Here is a 12,475-nt window from a genome sequence, read left to right on the forward strand (position 1 = left end):
TGGTGGCCCTTTGTTATCTTATTGTTTATGTTGTTATGTTAGAGCTTTCATTGATCTCAAGGGTGCCTTTGACAGGGCCAACAAAGATGTTATGGAGGAATTCATTCTTAAAGGTGTCAAAGGTAGATTATTAGGATGGATCAAGGACTATTTGAATATAGAACAGCACAGGTTTGGTTTCAAGGTGCAGTCTCCTCTGAGGAAGTCTTTGAGCTTGGAACACCACAGGGTGGAGTCCTTAGTCCAATGCTTTTTAAAAACATTTTAATGGACAAAATTGTGTGTTGTTCCTTTCCACAGGGCCCCCAGGTCCTCATCTATGCTGATGACATACTTCTCCAATGCCCCTCACTCAGGATTCTCTAGTTAGCTTTGTCATAACTGGCAGTGTTGTGTGTCCAAATAGGACTAGTGATTAATGAATGTAAAACAAAATTTCAAGCTAAAGGGAAGGTCTCTCGGCTGCCAACAGTAAACAATGTTCCCATCCCTAAAGTACATATACACAAGTACCTGGGTGTTCAGATGAACTTCAGGAAGTCTCTTCAAGCTGTCCACTATGTTCGAGACCTCTGTCTGCCACAGCTAGCATCACTTTGGCTGCTAGCAAACAGGGGCCAGGGGGCTGGCATTCCAGTCCTAAGAATGTTCTATATATCTGTCATATGGTCCCTTATTGATTATGCTGCCCCTGTTTTAATACAGTTTAGTGCCACCCAACTCCATCTCCTGGAGCTTGTTCAGAATAAAGCCATGCGGATAATCTTGGGATGCCCCAGGACTGCACAGATTGAAGTCCTCAGAGCTGAACTGCACTTGCCAAGTATTATGTGTAGGGTACAGGAAATTACTTGTCGCACAATTAGTCCGATGCTATGCACGAGCTCTGACTCTCTAAAGGGATCACTGATCCCCCTGTATCATGATCCTCACACTCCTACAACACCATACCTCAGGAAGATCATGGGGGTACTAACAAGTGTAGGTGTAGCCGAGGCCAGTATTAACATTGTTATGTCACCGCTACAACCCGCCTGGAATCCTCATCCTGTCAGTGTTGATATTCAATCTCTGCATCAGCCCAAGAGGGACTGTCTCCCTTATGTGCTGCAGGACATGTTCATAACTAAATTGTTCAAGTACCCACATGTTCAGGCTATCCATGTTTATTGTGATGGGTCAGTGAATGGCAGTAGGTCTGGATGTGACCTGTTCATCCGTGACTACATCTCTGCCAGTCTCTACACTGACACTGAGGTTTCCAGGCGGCTCCCTGCACCCTTGTCTTCCACTAGAGCAGAACTGTATGCTGTACTGGAGGCGCTCCATATTGTGGCGCCCCTCCATAAGAGCGTATATTTCTTTATTGACAATCAGGCTGCATTGTATGCCCTTCAATCCACCTCCCCCATGGACTGTGATCTAGTTAATAAGTGTCTTGATCTCTTCCACACCCTAGAAGGTGCTGGTGCCAATGTCCATTTCATCTGGATACCCTCTTATGTGGGTATCCTGCTAAATGAAAAAGCAGACTGCCTTGCTCAGTGTGCCTTACAAGATGACACAGTGGACCCTGGCACTGAGTACACTCTGGGTTATGTTAACAGTAGCATGAAGGACTTTGTACATAGCAGTATTAGTGATCAGTTGTAGCTTTGTTGCCATAGGGGCAGTAGCACTAGTCTTCACTATGCACATGTCTCCCAGAGCTGTGCTTACACCTGCGGGAGACACACTGCATCACATGACATGGTGACAATGAGGCTCAGATTAGGCTACAAATACTTTTGGGAAGTCTGTGCTTCTCCTGGTGTGTGCTGTGTGCTGCACCAAGTGGACACTCTGCATCACTATATCATGGAATGTCCTCTCACTACTAAATTTAGGCCACAAGGTCAACATGACTTGTATAGCCTCATTGACCATCTCCTAGACTCAACCACTCTCAGGGATATACTCAGGGAATATCCTCAGTTTGCTCCCAGACTGTAGGATGTATATTCAATAAGGTGTGCAATATGTGTTTATTTATTAAAATACTTGTCTTCTTGTTATGTATACTGTCTAGTGTTATATTTTTGATACTTTAACCTTAAGTCTTTGTCCAGGGGATGGGTGGCAAGGTCCATCCTCCTCCTTTGTTGTAATTATTTATTAATTCAACAATAAATGTATCAATCAATTAATTAAGTAAAAACTATAAAGAAAAGGACAAAAACAAAAAGGTCACATTTTAGTCTTTGTGTGTGTATAAAGGAGACAGGCCAAGGACAAGACACAAGAAAAAAAATAAAATTCATACTTACCATTAAAAACACATCAAGAAAATATAAAAATAATATTAAAGCAGTGTAGGTGTAGGTCTATAAAGCATGTAGTATAGTGTGGCTTTACAGTAATATTCGTTAGAGTGTAGGCTACAACTGTCTCATGTTACTGACACATGAAAATGATATAGGACACAGATCAGCAACAGGTTTGCAGCACCCCTCACACTTTTGTTTACCTCCCTGGGATTGAGTATTAAAGTTGCTACATATCCTTCTAACTCTAGATGCTTCATGCAGTAGCTATCATAATTGTAAGTACATCCATTTTAACTTAATGGCACCTATCTAGCTCAAACTTTTGTCTGTATTTTTGGCTGAAACTCTGGTGCTAATGTTTTTCAAATACACAGACAGAATAGTTGTTGCTTCCTTTGGATTTACTGATAGTCTTATAAAAGTTAGGAGAATAATATCCATTACATGAGGCATTTTGCAGCTCATGGACATCTTTTGCCCTGATCTACCAATGACAAAAATATATTACCAAAGCCAACCACCAGCAAGTCTCTTCACTGACACTCAAATTATGTCCACCCTGGAGACTTTATTGCCATGTTTAGGTGCTAATTCCATGAGGATCTTCAGCAAAGTGGCATGGTTCTTCTCATCATTTTGGTGTTCCTCTGAGAACTGCTTTTCCCGCTCAAGAACCTGTTGGTAAAAGCAAATATTTGTGAATTTTCAAATATTATTTTCTGAACTTATAATTCAATTACAAGCAAACCTGCAGTTAAGCCTCTTAATTATTGAAACATACTGAAAACAAAGTTAGATCAAATACATTAACATGTAATGCAAATGCAATCAATACAAGCATGCACATATAGATGAGGGAAGTGATACACATCCAAATAGCACATGCATTAACCTTATTCACCCACCATTCAAACATTAACACCCAAAAGTCATGGATTAAACCCACAAATTAGTGGGAAGTACTATTTTACCATTGCTGTCATTGCAGAGGCCACTTTTCTCAGAAAACCTAAGTACTTAAAAAAAATGAGTAAGGTTTTTTTTTTTTTTTGTATTTCCAATAATACTGTAATAATTGTGTTACATATTGATATGTTAACTATATAGCTTACGTAATATTTGTTATTGTGATACTATATTTTTCAGTAATGCTTAGTTGTCTGTATACTGTGATATCTCAGATATTTTTCAAAGTTACAACCAACAGGTACATTATATTCTTGGAGAGACTACCAGAATAGAATATTTAGTTCAATCCCATATCAGAATATGTAGCTATATTAGTAACAAATTTTGTCCACTGCTATGATTGAGGAAGCTCACTGGTTCTCATGATATAATAATGTCATCTATAGCTGTTAATATGTGAAAATTGTTGGCAGCTGTAAGATTGCAGAGGAAATATGAATGTATGTTAAAAAGTATGGTTCTTTGTATAACCAAAATGCAAACATCATAACAAAGATCCTTGTATATATATTGTATATATTAAAATAATTATGTATATATACAAGGATCTTTGTTATTGTATATATCAAAATAAATATGTATATATGAAAATAAATATGTATATATACAAGGATCTTAGTTATGATGTTTGCATTTTGGGTATACAAAGAACCATACTTTTTAACATACATTCATATTTCCTCTGCAATCTTACATCTGCCAACAATTTTCACATATTAACAGCTAATAGATGACATTATTATATGTATCATGAGAACCAGTGAGCTTCTTCAATCATAGCAGTGGACAAAATTTGTTACTAATATACAGTGCTTATTCCAATTTTGCAAGAAATGGGGCGGCATTGTGAGTCACAAATTTGGAAATCGCAAAATTGGAAGTATTATTCCTATGGGAAAAATTGAATATGGTGGACCCCTCTTCCATAGTCGCCTAATTTTTCAATATTTTCCTAATATTTTGCCCATATTCATATCACATATATATTGAGCCAGGTATCTTTCCATATGAATGATCACAGTGTTTGTACAATGGCTACGAGAATCAAAAATCTGTCCACCATAGGTTTTTACAGCTTTTTAAATTTTCTCACTGTTTTTAAACACCATTCTCACAGTTGATTTTCCCACACCAAACTCTGGAAATATCACAGTTCCTTTTATCATCACTTTTCATCTTCATTATCTTCATCTTCTGCTCCAAAGTTAGCCCAATGTTTTCTTGGTTGGTGGCGCCATGTCGCACAAAGTCGATCACAAGGATTCCTCCAAATTTGCAGAGAGAACTCCGTGGAGGTGTACGTAAACAAATGGAAGGCGGGAGGAAGTGGGGGCAGTGTTGCCAGATGAGCTTCATTGAATTACTTCCAGTTTTTTTTATGAAAACTAGCCAAAAACCACCAGCCTATGATAAATATAATATAAATATGATAATAATATAGTATAATATGATAAATATGAATAAATTAATAAAATATTGCCTATATAATACAGTAATATATAATTTACATTTTACGGGAACGCTCTCTCTCCCGCCACCACTCGCACTCAGGAGAAAGGAGCAAGATGGGGAAATTCGTTAGGCGGACGTAATTTTCCCATAGGAAATAATGGAAATAGGGGATGCGTTCTGGGCTGGTCCCCAACGTACCACATGGGTAAAATAAAAAAAAATAAAAAAAAGTTATATTTTTCTATTAGCTTTTTACAAACCTTGCCCCCAAGAAAGGATTATTTTGTAATGCATAAAGTGAAATCTTACATGAAATACCAAAAAAATAAAGCAGAGATAAGATCGCCAACAGACGAAGCGGAGACTCACTGCGACTCGGCTGCTTCTTCTTGTGACCCTTTTAGCTTGTGTGTTACTTTCACCACGATGTTTATGTTTCCACTCCTCTATTGCCTGCTATAATGAATATCATATCATAGTATTCATATATGCTCATGCCATGAGGATAACCTCGACTCTGTGGCAGTGAGTGATAGTGAATTACTAATGAAATGCTGGGGTATTTCATTCAGTCTCTGCTTTGTCTGTGGCTGATCTCATCTCTGCTTTATTTTTTTGGTATTCCATGTAAGATTTCACTTTATGCATTACAAAACAATCTTTTCTTGGGGACAAGGTTTGTAAAAAAGCTAATAGAAATGTTGTTTTGTGAACATAAATGCATATATAAGACAGTAACACCACCTCCAGAGGTGGTGTTTCCAGCAGCCTCAGAGCAACCTGATAGCAACTTCGTCACCGTCCCTCCAAGCATTCATGGAAGCCATTTCGCGGCAGGAGGTTCCTCTTGCATCCAGCTCCAGGAGCGCTAGACAGAGGCAGGGAGCCAGCCAATCACAGCGAAGCTGCCATGTTCAGTCTCTCACCTGGCAAATTCAAACCCAGAAAATTCGTTAAAACGGATGTGGTTGTATGTTATGTGGACTTTTTGGTCTAACTTTATATACGTAGTACATTAAATTGGAAATTCGTTAGACGAACGTTAGTTAAGCAGAGTATTACTTTAGTCATACAATATTAAAATGCACTATACTGTATTTGCTTTGCAAATATGGTGAAAACAATTTAGAGGAAGATGCCTAGTAGGAATGGAAGTAAACATTCTTTGTGTCAAGGAGAAAAATCTAATATTTTCCAACATAGCAAGTCTTGTAAAAGTGGTAATGTTTACTCAACAAGTCAAGTCTGACTGTCCAGAGGCATTTTTATCAGGTTATCTATTAGCAGGGGTAGAATGTGAGTGTAGTACTGAACATTATGATAATGGTGTACAAGATGAGGATGCAGACATCAAAATGTGAACACAAGTTTGAAAAAAAAATTAAAGTCATCACTTATTCATTATTATTATTATTTTTTTTTTTTCTAAAGCTGGCAAACTTACAGTAAGGCATTTTAAGGTGCAGAGAACAAATTATTTGATTCTATTGTGATTTGATGGTAACAAGGAACTTGGAGGGACTATTTCATGATTACCCAATGTAAACCTGATTGATGATCAGATCTCAAGTTTTTATTCACCCTCTGCACCTTGAAGTGGGTCAGTCCCAATTTCAAAAGGCATAACTATAATTAGTACAAGCTAAGAACATTCAACCCTCAATTTTAACAATCTAATGAATCTTTGCGAAACAAATACCATGCAGTTATTGACATCCTGTCCCTTTTTCTATATGTTAGGATAATTTCAAGCATAGGTACATTAACCCTTTCCTTCCGGCGCTTAAACTATTTTCCCGTTTGCTATGACGGCTAAAAATGGTAAACCTAGAAATTGTCAGAAAACTATTTGAATACTAATAATTATTTTCTCTTTGTTATTCTGAATACAATGATGTACTTTGTAGCTCGATGTGACCTCTGAAAGTTCAGTTTATGCCTTATCAAGGATTCCTCCTCCTCCCGTTGTGTGATCTGTCTTCCAGAAACAGCACGGAGAGCGATGACACCGCGCACACACACACAGACACTCTCTCTCTCTCTCTCTCTCTCTCTCTCTCTCATCTTGGAGGGGAAACTGTACACTTCCAATGAGAGAGAGAGAGAGAGAGAGAGAGAGAGAGAGAGAGAGAGATTTCATCCCTTTTCATATCAAGTTTCAGGCAAATAACATTATCTCTCTCTCTCTCTCTCTCTCTCTCTCTCTCTCTCTCTCACACACACACACACACACACACACACACGGTAGCTCAGTGGTTAGAGCGCTGGCTTCACAAGCCAGAGGACCGGGGTTCGATTCTCCGGCCGGGTGGAGATATTTGGGTGTGTCTCCTTTCACGTGTAGCCCCTGTCCACCTAGCAGTGAGTAGGTACGGGATGTAAATCGAGGAGTTGTGACCTTGTTGTCCCGGTGTGTGGTGTGTGCCTGGTCTCAGGCCTATCCGAAGATCGGAAATAATGAGCTCTGAGCTCGTTCCGTAGGGTAACGTCTGGCTGTCTCGTCAGAGACTGCAGCAGATCAAACACACACACACACACGCTTTCATGTGCCAACCTGTTAGTTGATATCTCTCTCTCTCTCTCTCTCTCTCTCTCTCTCTCTCTCTCTCTCTCTCTCTGACAAGTTACCTTCTACCATTTTATTAAAAAAATCGAAGATAATGAAAAATTAACATGAAAGAATGATAGGTAATATTTTTTTTCACTTTCTGAGTCCTCACTAATATCTTCGCTTTCTTCAGTTTCTTCTTCTAAATATTCAGTCACTGTCTTCAAACTCAGAAGCACTGCTAAATACATATGTTCTGTCCTGCTCCATGGTGAGTTATGATCTGAGATCCTTTGCTCTTATCAGGATGTCTCTTCGCACTTATCATGATGCTTTCCACCCGGTGGGTCGCTAGGGTTGCCAAGTGTCGCCCGGAGAAAGGGAAAATAGCTTAGTTACCGCTAAATTTCCAGAGCTAGTGACAACACTACATGTGGAAACATGCCAGACACTTCCACTCACCATCTGACTCGAGAAACCGCGCTTGGAGCTCAAAATTGAGGCGCGAAAATTCTTGATTACGGGTATGATCGCCGTCGCTACGGACGCATTGATGCAATCGTATATATACAATTGCCGGAAGGAAAGATTTAAAGCAAAGTACATTTAACTCTCAATTTAACAATTCAATGAATTTTTGTGAAACATATCATGCAACTACTGACATCATGTCTCTTTCTCTAAATGTTAGGACAATTTCATCCAGCACAGGTATGTTAATTATTGTTCTCTGTTTACTACCACTAAGCACTTCAGAAAACCACTCCTAAAGTTAAAAACACATAAAGAAACTAAGAAAAAATTAAGCAAGGTGACTAGTAGCTGTACAAGATGCAGTGGACTTTTTAGGGAGTGTTCAACCAATGGACAAGCTTTTACTTTCATTAAATCAAGGGTTAACTATACTATAAGTTACACATACATAACCGCCACCAGCAGCATTTTCAAATGAAACAGAATACATTACTTACCCAATATCTTGCTACTTACTAAACGACATTCAGCCTCTTGTCTGAATAAAACCAAAGTGTTATGTCCTTGCATTGAACGACCATTACACACACACACACACACACACACACACACACACACACACACACACACACACACACATATATATATATATATATATATATATATATATATATATATATATATATATATATATATATATATATATATACACACACACACACACACACACACACACACACACACACACACACACACACACACACACACACACACACACACACACACACACACACACACACACACACACACATATATATATATATATATATATATATATATATATATATATATATATATATATATATATATATATATATATATATATATATATATATATATATATATATATATATATATATATATATATATATATATATATATATATACAGTAAAACCTCAGCTCACGACCATAATTCATTCCTAAATCCTGTTTGTCACCCGATTTGTTCGTCCCCTGAATCAATTTTTCCCATAAGAATGTATTGAAATACCATTAATCCATTCCAGACAAAAAAAAAAACTCATACTTTTGTCCATAAGACCCATTCAAAATAGACCTTTAATGTATGCATGACATGAACAAAATAATTAAAGAAAGCCTAAATTCTTTTACTTACCTAAATGCTATCAAAATGATGATAAAATGAATAAAAAAGAAAAGGTTATTTACTTGAGAGACTGGACGTTGATGGCATGATGGAATGGAGGAGAGGAGGATGGGGAGGAAGACTGACAAGATCCGAGAAGACAGTCATGAGAGAGGACTTTGGATGTACGCAGCGTGCCAGAGCTACACAACAGCTGCGTAGCGTCACAAGTCAGTGCCACTATGTGGGGCCCGGTTATAGTGAACATCGGCGTGGGAAACATGGAAAGATTGCCAGTCTTTGTCTCTGCCTTGGAAGATCCTTGCCTGCTGGGGATTGACTTCCTCACGCGTGTGGGAGCAAGTTTGGACTTCCAAGAAATGAAGTTAAAGGTATGTGGCCAGGAAGTTCCTTTGATCCTCAGAGGTGATGCTCAGTGTGAGAGGAGCGGGCAGTAGGGCAGTGTTCCTTGCCAGGCGAGCAATGAAACAGCTGCGATGGATGTGCCACGATCTACAGTACCTGGACATGGCCAGGCTGATGATCACAGCAATGCTGAGAGCCACCAGAGCAATGAGGATAACGCCGAGGAAGCTACAGTAGAGCGCGCCAGTAACATCACCATGCACAGGGAAAACAGGAGAAAATCGTGGTGGCATGGAGATTATGTTATGTAATATTTTTCGTATGTTCCTGTTTCTATTTTCTTTTGTGCTTATGTTTTGTTTTGTTGTTGTGTGATAGCCAGGTTGGCTATCACACAAACGGCTCGCTTGCCGGCGAGCCATTTAACCGCGTTCGTCCCCCGAAATACTGTTCGTCCCCTGGGTCGATATATTGACAAATTTTTTTATCGTCTCCCGAATTGTTCGTCCTTAGAGACGTTCGTCAAGCGAGGTTTTACTGTGTGTATATATATATATATATATATATATATATATATATATATATATATATATATATATATATATATATATATATATATACATACAGGCAACCCCCGCTTAATGAAGGGGTTATGTTCCTAAAAAACACTTTGTTAAGCGAAACTTCGTTAAGCGAACCAATTATAACTTGAACTTTTATTAAGAGTAAACAAATCGAGAATGCATCATAGTACAGTGAAAGGTTTAATGAAAATATAAACTATAAAGTTAAACATTTAGGCAGTTTAAGTCATTATAATGTACACAAATGTATGTATGTATGTAACTTTATAATGCTGATGATCTTAATTTTATGAAGGGAAGAAGAGTGAAATGGGAAAGACACTAACCAGCAACCTGTGGAATGTAAACAAAGGGCACATAATTGTATCACATACAAAACGTATGTACCACATGTCTACAAGGCTTTCCATTTTATCCATTGTAGAGTCATGAGTTTAGGTGGTTCTTTTGGCTTGCAAGGAAGATACGGTCTCACCAGCCTTCTTAATAAAGTCTGCTGACTTGAAAATAGTAGAGACAGTAGATGGAGTCAAGATGGTGGCGAGCAATGCTATTAATTTTCTCACCTCTCTCATGTCTGTGAATAATATCCAGCTTCAATTCGAGAGTAAGAGACTTCCTGGTTTTCTTAGCAATGTTAGGTGACATTGCAGGGCGTTTTGGTGGTAAATTGAGCGAGGGAAGAAGAGCTGCTGCTGACACTGTTATTGTTTTGAACAGGGGGAGTGAGTAGTGTACGTGTTGTCCACGAGGCCCTGGTATATTCAAAAGCCTGTCGGCTTGCGTGATATGGCGGTGCTTTCAAACTTGGAAAAAATTACCTGGATAAAACTTAATTAAAGCAAGTTTGGTGTTCGTTAAATGAGCAGATGGTAGTAAAATGAAACCTTCGTTGAAGCAAAATTTTATTGTGTGAACCTTCGTTAAGCGGGGGTTGCCTGTGTATATATATATATATATATATATATATATATATATATATATATATATATATATATATATATATATATATATATATGGCACTTGTCAATAATGACTGAAAAAATATATTACACAGTTCATTGAAAGACAGTTTATTGTATGTCAGGTTTAATCAGGTTTTTTTTTTAAATCAATAACCTAAGTCTATTTCCAGGGAAGTAGGACATTTAACCAGTTTGACATTTTACCAATCATTTGACCAGGTAAGGTAGGATGGCTGACCAGGTTACTTTACAAGGTCAGGTAGGATTGTTGAACAGGATGTTTACTATTACATTTTGTTGACAATGATCCTCATGTAAAGAATAGCCATACTACATTGATGTAAAGAAAAACAATGAAAATAATACACTAAAATCATAATGATCAATAATTTTTAATGCAAATCATTTGGTTAGGTTAGGTTAGGTTAGGTTAAGCTAATCTAACCTGTATCTAGTAAACATAAACTTAGAGACTATTGGTTTCATCTAGACAGGAAGAAACAGACAGCAAATAAAATATCTAATTACTTAAAAAGTGGTTCCCATTTCATAGAATATAGAGAAGAGTAAACAAAAAAAAAAAATAATAATTTAGGCTACACAAAGTTTGCCGCAGCATTTGCCCTCTTCTTTGAAAACTGTGAGTGAAGCAAGCCTTAATATTTAGGGGGTGTGGGAGCCGGGGATGGGATGGACACTGTAAGCTCCCACGACACTCCACACCTGCCAAAATAATTCTGGTCAAATAAAAAACTGGTCAAATGTCGTAGATCTTTTCCCAGGCATGCAGAGCCTTCCTTACTCCTCTTATTGTTTATTTTATCTTTCTTGTCTATACTACTCCACTTTCCATACTATCCCATAACTATCTATGATGCAATTAAGGTTATTAATTTTCATTTATTAATCTTTTTTCCAGGGAGCACCAACCAAGACAGGAGGGGTTAGCTGAAGTCCTGGAGGCAAAGAGTGACCTTGACTTCTTCAGGCATCTTTAGCTTTTGAGGAATTAATTTGCAAAGACTCAGGAAATCATTTACAAGGCTTATGGTGAATTATCTCCTGGTACCAGGCTTTATTTGGGACCAAAAAATAATCACTGTACCTCACTTTATGGTATCTTGGCACAAAGTTAACATACCGTGAAATATCTGAGTTATTTGGAGTTTGCCAAACACCAGTTTTTGAGAGTAGAGAGTGTAGAGAGTGATCGATGTGCTGTGTGCAGCAGGGGAAAAGTTTTTGTGTGGCCAACTGGTGAGGAACAACTCCAAGTTTCCAATGAATTCATCATGTTGGGAGGAATTCCTGGAGTGTTTGGGGTAGTGGATGGATATCATATTCACATCAAGGCACCAAGTGATACACAAGCAGACTACATCAACTGAAACCAGAGACATACTGTCAATCTCATGGCAGTCTGCACTGCTGATAAAAAGTTTTCCCATAATCTGCACATAATAGCCATGTGGTTAGGTCATGCACCATGTTCACAAAAATGCAAAACTGTAATGCTACATTTTTTTTCATCACCAAATTATCACATTGTTGGAGATTCTGCTTTTCCTCTTCACAAGCATTTGAGGGTGCCCTTCAAAAATATTGGTAACCAATGTGAAGCCCAATCAAAGTTTAACAAAAAATTTTCAAAAGCCAGGGTCAC

Source organism: Portunus trituberculatus, chromosome 50, assembly GCF_017591435.1.
Source record: "Portunus trituberculatus isolate SZX2019 chromosome 50, ASM1759143v1, whole genome shotgun sequence".
Classification (NCBI taxonomy): Eukaryota; Metazoa; Arthropoda; class Malacostraca; order Decapoda; family Portunidae; genus Portunus; species Portunus trituberculatus.